Raw genomic sequence first — 8,754 nt, forward strand, 5'->3', positions numbered from 1 at the left:
GCAGCCTGACGAAGAACTCACAAGGGTCATCCCCAACGTGGACCTACATTGAAGGAGGAGCTGCTGGCGGAGGCAAGGCCGGCGCGCCACCCCGTCCTCCTCTTCCCCGAGCGTCCCGGCCTCGCCCACGGCCTCGCCCCCTCCCCCTTCCCCTCGCGGCTGGCTCTGCCACCGCAGGCACAGGAGAAGGAGGGATGTGTTGTCCAGCGGCGACCCTCGCCGCCACTGTTGAAGGACCGGGGTTCCCTCTCTCCATGACGAATGGAACGGAGGAGCAGAAGCTGAAGGAAGAAGAAGATGAAAGAATGCGGGACACCATCCCACCTCCCGCTCTTTATAAAGGATCGGGGTTGGGGCTTGGCCGCCCCGCTCGGCCAATCAAGACACGGGAGGCGCAGGGAGCTAGGGCCGACCCGCTGCCCCAACCAGCGACGGCCCGGTTTCCCGCCTCCACCGTTTGCCACCCCAAGCGCATGGGAGACACGTGGCGGACATGCAGAACCGAGGGGACGGGTGAGGTGACCTCTCCCCACCCCGTGATCGTGGGGAGTGGACGCCTCGAGGACCGCGCCTCGGCCCCATTCAGTAAATGGGCCGCGCCTCCACACCTCCCTCCGTTTATGGGGAAGCACGAACCGCCCCCTTTACCACGATGTGACGCATGCCTGCGGGAACCAACCCCACGCATTCCGCCCACGTCACATGCGCCTCCCCACGCCACGCCACGTGCGGGTGTCGTGGGAAGCGCAGCGCGTGAAGAATCTTACCGCGGTAAAAACCGCCCCGCCTGCCCGCGCACCGTTTTTGGGCCTAGCCCAAACAACGTGTTGCGTTTATGTGTGGACCAGGCCCGGGGGCTCCTGTCGGTGCACAAAAAGAGGGGTACACTTTTTGTACCCCTATAACTGTGCACGGGCAGTCTGAGCCACGGGCACCACCACACCAAGCAAGGCAAGGGAGGTGAGCCAGGGTAAGACCGAAGCTCAAGAGAACTAGAACGACGCCAAGGCCAAGACCACGAAGAGCAAAGGGGACAAAGCAAACTCCCCTGGCAAGATCCTTGCCGGGAGACAGTTCTAGCAACCCCGGCAAGACCCTTGCCGCAGCGACTCGTCCCACGCCTACGGAGCAAGTCACCCTTGAGTCCATTGCCCCCAAAGGGCAATGATTCGGGAGACATCCCCATGGCGGCATGCAGATCTTCGTGAAGACATTCAAGATCAGATACGCACTAAGGAGACGACAACCCTTGGCGAGATCCCAGCCGAGGAAGACCACAAGGCCCCCGGCAAGCGCCTTGCCGGGGATGACAGCAGGCGCCTCGACGAGACCCTTGTCGGGGCCCCGGCAAGGCCTTACCGAGGACACCCGCAGGGCCACCATCAGGCCCACGCCGACCAAACCTCCACCACCGCATGCATGCAGCTGCCGACCCAACCAGCTGGGCAGGCACCTGCGTGGCGGCATGCAGATCTTCGTGAAGACCCACCACTGCGCCACCTCAGCTGCCTGCCTACCTACATGGCATCTCAGGCATCGCTGGCCAGGGCGCGTGTCGACACGAGAAGGAGCGGCGACGGACGAGACGGATCTCTCTCCCCCGTCCTCGATAAAGCAAGGACACCTAAGCAAGACGCATTAAATGCGCCTTGTCATGTAATGCAAGGGATAACCTCGCATCACTGTACCCTTTCCACCTATAGTGTGCCACTGTGGCGACCCCTTTTCCTATAAAAGGAGGCCCGAGGCGACCAGGAGAAGGATTCGGCTTTTTGGAGCTCCTCACGCCCCATAGCTAGCTCAAGAACACAGATATACAATCCACCAAAGCAGGAGTAGGGTTTTACGCATCCTCGTGGCCCGAACCTGGATAAACGAACCATGTGCTACCTGTTAGATCCGCTCTTCCCACGACCCCGCGCCCCGCTAACCGTAGTAGGGATTCTCGTGATCCCATAGGTGTCGTCGCTCAGCACCGACAACTGATATCTTATACGTATTTCATTGGATTTAACCTGACATAGTACTAATTTATTTTTAAATTTGTTTTAGTATGTCTATTAATTTTTGGATTAAGAATATTTCATTCCCTAGCAAAAATTTGTGAATTTTCAAAATTTCCCACATATTTAGTTAATTTTTTGAACCTGGTACTGACTAGAAAATGGCCAGCAATTCTAAAAATGGAAAACGGGCTGCAATAAATTCCATATGAATTAGAAAATGAGTAAAAAATTATAAAAATAATAGCAAATGGGTTGTACACGCCACAGATTTCGAGGCTGAATTGTTTACGCAAGGCTTTGTCAGTGAACACACGATTCTAGCAGCAGTTAGTGTTGGATGTCCATCCAACGGCCGACGTGCTTCTTCAATCTCTGATCTTCCTGCTCCAGCCGCCTAAACTAGCGCCGGTGGGACTGCCTGCTCCCTCCTCTTGTGGCCCGCTGTGATGCCGCGCAGGCTTCCCCGACCCACCCTACTCCCTCCGCTGGCCTGGCCGCACGCAATCAACTGCCTCCTTATTACGTGAAAAAAATGATTCCTCCCACTAACATCTGGGGCGCACCGGTTGGGAGGCTGACCTGTGGGCCTACTAAGTTGACGCGTACACAAGGCTTGTCAACTTAGTCAACAAACGATTCTAGTAGCAGTAACCGTTGGATTTGAATCGAACGGTCCTGCTGCTTCTTCAATCGCTGCTCTTCTTGCACCAGCCACCCAAACCAGCGCCGGGGAGACAGCCTGCTCTTGCCTCCAATGGCCGGCTGTGCTGCCGATGAGGCCTCATCGCCCCCTACTACTCCCACCGCTAGCCAGGCCCTGCGGCGATGGCAGCCTCACACCGCAGCCAAACCAGTGAACCCTCGTACTCCTCTCCGCGTGGGCATCCACTGCCGCGTCTTTGCCGGCTCCGCGTCGTCCCCTTCCTAGGCCTCGCCATCATCCACCGCCTTGGTGCTCTCGACGCGGCGTGGTCAACGTGGTCAACGACATTCCATCGGAAGAGTACTGTACGTGGAGAGGCTGACAGCTGGTCCACGGCCACAGCCCAATTTTTTTGAGATTTGCCAAGTAAGTCACTTTGTCAAGTCTGTTGGGCTGCAAATCTTCCAAAACGAGGAGAGCTTTCATTCGGCTAGCCGAGAAAATGGCCCATCAGTAATGCTAACAAAAAGAATATGGGCTCCAAAAAAACCTTAATAATTAGCAAATGGGCTATAAATTATTAGAAATAATGGCAGATGGGCTGTATGCTGTTTTCCACAGATTTGAGGCTTTCCTAAAAAAAAGGTTGACGCACAAGCAGTGACTGTTGGATGATCATCCAACGGCCTGTTGGAAATATGCCCTAGAGGCAATAATAAAATGGTTATTATTGTATTTCCTTGTTCATGATAATTGTCTATTGTTCATGCTATAATTGTATTAACCGGAAACCGTAATACATGTGTGAATACATAGACCACAACATGTCCCTAGTAAGCCTCTAGTTGACTAGCTCGTTGATCAATAGATGATCATGGTTTCCTGACCATGGACATTGGATGTCACTGATAACGGGAACACATCATTAGGAGAATGATGTGATGGACAAGACCCAATCCTAAGCCTAGCACAAGATCGTATAGTTCATCTACTAAAGCTTTTCTAATGTCAAGTGTCATTTCCTTAGACCATGAGATTGTGCAACTCCCGGATACCGTAGGAATGCTTTGGGTGTACCAAACGCCACAACGTAACTGGGTGGCTATAAAGGTGCACTACGGGTATCTCCGAAAGTGTCTGTTGGCTTGGCACGAATCGAGACTGGGATTTATCACTCCGTGTAAACGGAGAGGTATCTCTGGGCCCACTCGGTAGGACATCATGATAATATGCACAATGTGACCAAGGAGTTGATTACGGGATGATGTGTTACAGAACGAGTAAAGTGACTTGCTGGTAACGAGATTGAACAAGGTATCGGGATACCGACGATCGAATCTCGGGCAAGTACTATACTGGTAGACAAAGGGAATTGTATACGGGATTGACTGAATCCTTGACATCGTGGTTCATCCGATTAGATCATTGTGGAACATGTGGGATCCAACATGGGTATCCAGATCCCGCTGTTGGTTATTGACCAGAGAGATCTCTCGGTCATGTCTGCATTATTCCCGAGCCCGTAGGGTCTACACACTTAAGGTTCGATGACGCTAGGGTTATAGGGGAAGTATGTACGCGGTTACCGAATGTTGTTCGGAGTCCCAGATGAGATCCCGGACGTCACGAGGAGTTCCGGAATAGTCCGGAGGTGAAGATTGATATATTGGACGAAGGGTTTTGGAGTCTGGAAGTGTTCCGGAGGTACCGGGTGATGACCAGCATGACCGAAAGGAGTTTCGGGAGCCCCGGCAAGTGTTGGGGGGCTTCATGGGCCAAGGGAAGGGGGCAAACCAGCCCACTAAGGGGTTGTGCGCCCCCTCACCTATTCCCACGTGACCAGGGGTTTGGGGTGCCCCATCTAGGGTTCCCACCTCCTGGCTTGGGGGCCAAGTCACCCAAGGGGGAGATCCCATCTGCCCTGGCCGCAGCCCCCCTAGGGGAAACCCTAGGGCGCCTCCCCTTGCCCTTGCCCCTATATATAGTGGAGGTTTTGGGGCTGCACAACACACGAGTCTCTCTCTCCCAAGGCGCAGCCCTACCTCTCTCCCTCCTCGTCTCTCGTAGTGCTTGGCGAAGCCCTGCTGGAGTACCGCGCTCCTCCACCACCACCACGCCGTCGTGCTGCTGCTGGATGGAGTCTTCCCCAACCTCTTCCTCTCTCCTTGCTGGATCGAGGCATGGGAGACATCACCGGGCTGCACGTGTGTTGAACACGGTGGCACCATTGTTCGGCGCTTAGATCGGAATCGACCGCGATCTGAATCGCTACGAGTACGACTACCTCATCCGCATTCTAGTAACGCTTCCGCTTAGCGGTCTACAAAGGGTATGTAGATGCACTCCCCTTCCCCTCGTTGCTAGATTACTCCATAGATTGATCTTGGTGATGCGTACAAAATTTTAAATTTCTGCTACGATCCGCAGCAGTGGCATCATGAGCTAGGTCTATGCATAGATTCTATGCACGAGTAGAACACAAAGTAGTTCTGGGCGATGATTTGTTCAATTTGCTTATCGTTACTAGTCTTATCTTGATTCGGTGGCATTGTGGGATGAAGCGGCCCGGACCGACCTTACACGTACACTTACGTGAGACAGGTTCCACCGACTGACATGCACTTGATGCATAAGGTGGCTGGCGGGTGTCTGTCTCTCCCACTTTAGTCGGATTGGATTCGATGAAAAAGGGTCCATATGAAGGGTAAATAGCAATTGGAATATCACCGTTGTGGTTTTGCGTAGGTAAGAAACGTTCTTGCTAGAAACCCATAGCAGCCACGTAAAACATGCAACAACAATTAGAGGACGTCTAACTTGTTTTTGCAGGGTATGCTATGTGATGTGATATGGCCAAAAGGATGTGATGAATGATATATGTGATGTATGAGATTGATCATGTTCTTGTAATAGGAATCACGACTTGCATGTCGATGAGTATGACAACCGACAGGAGCCATAGGAGTTGTCTTAATTTATTTATGACCTGCGTGTCAATGAAAACGCCATGTAATTACTTTACTTTATTGCTAACCGTTAGCCATAGTAGTAGAAGTAATAGTTGGCGAGGCAACTTCATGAAGACACAATGATGGAGATCATGATGATGGAGATCATGGTGTCATCCGGTGACGATGGTGTTCATGCCGCGCCTCGAAGATGGAGATCAAAGGCGCAAGATGATATTGGCCATATCATGTGACTTTATGATTTGCATGTGATGTTTATCATGTTTACATCTTATTTGCTTAGAATGACAGTAGCATAAATAAGATGATCCCTCACAATAATTTCAAGAAAGTGTTCCCCCTAACTGTGCACCGTTGCTAAGGTCCGTTGTTCTGAAGCACCACGTGATGATCGGGTGTGATAGGTTCTAACATTCGCATACAACGGGTGTAAGCCAGATTTACACACACAATACACTTAGGTTAACTTGACGAGCCTAGCATGTACAAACATGGCCTCGGAACACGGAAGACCGAAAGGTCGAACATGAGTCGTATAGTGGATACGATCAACATGAAGATGTTCACCGATGATGACTAGTCCGTCTCACGTGATGATCGGACACAGCCTAGTTGACTCGGATCATGTATCACTTAGATGACTAGAGGGATGTCTATCTAAGTGGGAGTTCATTGAATAATTTGATTAGATGAACTTAATTATCATGAACATAGTCAAAAGGTCTTTGCAAATTATGTCGTAGCTCTCGCTTTGGTTCTACTGTTTTAGATATGTTCCTAGAGAAACTTTAGTTGAGAGTTGACAGTAGCAATTATGCGGACTGGTTCCGTGAACTGAGGATTGTCCTCATTGCTGCATAGAAGGGTTATGTCCTTAATGCACCGCTCAGTGTGTTGAACCTCGAGCATCGTCTGTAGATGTTGGGAAACATCTGGCATACACGTTTTGATGACTACGTGATAGTTCAGTATGTAATACTAACGGTTTAGAATTATGGCACCAAAGACGTTTTTGAAACATCATAGAACATATGAGATGTTCCAAAGACTGAAATTGGAATTTCAGACTAGTGCCCATGTCAAGAGGTATGAGACTTCTGACAAGTTTCTTAAGCCTGCAAACTAAGGGAGAAAAAAAACTCAATCGTCGAGCATGTGCTCATATTGTCTGAGTACTGCAATCGCTTGAATCGAGTGGGAGTTAATCTTCCAGATGAGATAGTGATGGTTCTCCATAGTCACTGCCACCAAGCTATTGGAGCTTCGTGATGAACTATAACATATCAGGGATAGACATGATGATCCTTGAGCAACCCGCGATGTTTGGCACTGCGAAAGTAGAAATCAAGTAGGAGCATCAATTGTTGATGGTTAAACCACTAGTTTCAAGAAGGGCAAGGGAAAGAAGGGATACTTCATGAGATGGCAAATCAGTTGCTGCTCTAGTGAAGAAACCCAAGGTTGAACCAAACCCGAGACTAAGTGCTTCTATAATGAGGGGAATGGTCACTGAAGCAGAACTACCCTAGATACTTGGTAGATGAGAAGGCTGGCAAGGTCGACAGATGTATTTTGGATATATGTCATATTATTGTGTACTTTACTAGTACTCCTAGTAGCACCAGGGTAATAAATACCGGTTCGGTTGCTAAGCGTTAGTAACTCGAAATAAAAGGCTGCGGAGACTAGCTAAAGGTGAGATGACGATATGTGTTGGAAGTGTTTCTAAGGTTGATGTGATCAAACATCGCACGCTCCCTCTACCATCGGGATTGGTGTTTGCGTTGAGCATATACATGATTGGATTATGTTTATCGCCACACGGTTATTCATTAAGGAGAATAATGGTTACTCTGTTTATTTGAATAATACCTTCAGTGGTCTTGCACCTAAAATGAATGGTTTATTGAATATCGATCGTAGTGATACACATGTTCATGCCAAAAGATATAAGATAGTAATGATAGTACCACGTACTTGTGGCACTGCCATTTGAGTCATGTTGGTATAAAACGCATGAGGAAGCTCCATGTTGATGGATCTTTGGACTCACTCGTTTTTGAAAAGATTGAGACATGCGAACCATGTCTATTGGCAGATATGCATGAAGAAACTCCATGCAGATGGATCGTTTGGACTCAGTTGATTTTGAATCACTTGAGACATGCAAATCATACCACATGGGCAAGATGACTGAAAGGCATCGTGTTCAGTAACATGGAACAAGAAAGCAACTTGTTGGAAGTAATACATTTTGATGTGTGCAGTCCAATGAGTGCTGAGGCACGCAGTGGATATCGTTATGTTCTTACTTCACATATGATTTGAGTAGATGCTGAGTATATTTACTTGATGAAACACAAGTTTGAATTATTGAAAGGTTTAAGTAATTTCAGAGTGAAGTTGAAGATCATCGTGACAAGATGATAAAATGTCTATGATATGATCATAGAGATGAATATCTGAGTTACGAGTTTGGCACACAATTAAGACATTGTGGAAATTGTTTGACAACTAATACCGCCTGGACCACCATAGTGTGATGGTGTGTCCGAACATCACAACTGCACCCTATTGGATATGGTGCATACCATGATGTCTCTTATCAAATACCACTGTCGTTTATGGGTTAGGCATTAGAGACAAGCACACTCACTTTAAATAGGGCACCACACAATTCCGTTGAGACAACACCGTATGAACCATGGTTTAGAGAAACCTAAGTTGTCGTTTCTTAAAAGTTTGGGGTTGCGATGCTTATGTGAAAAAGTTTCAGGCTGATAAGCTCGAACCCAAAGCGGATAAATGCATATTCATAGAATATGCAAAAATAGTTGGGTATACCTCCTATTTCAGATCCGGAAGCAAAAGTGATTGTTTCCAGAAACGGGTCCTTTCTCGAGGAAAAGTTTCTCTCAAAAGAATTGAGTGGGAGGATGGTGGAGACTTGATGAGGTTATTGAACCGTCACTTCAACTAGTGTGTAGCAGGGCACGGGAAGTTGTTCCTGTGGCACCTACACCAATTGAAGTGGAAGCTTATGATAGTGATCATGAAACTTCGGATCAAGTCACTACCAAACCTCATAGGTCGACAAGGATGCATACTACTTCAGAGTGGTACGTAATCCTGTCTT

Source organism: Triticum urartu, chromosome 7A (genome assembly GCF_056163025.1).
Source record: "Triticum urartu cultivar PI428250 chromosome 7A, HENAU_Tu73, whole genome shotgun sequence".
NCBI classification, from domain to species: Eukaryota; Viridiplantae; Streptophyta; class Magnoliopsida; order Poales; family Poaceae; genus Triticum; species Triticum urartu.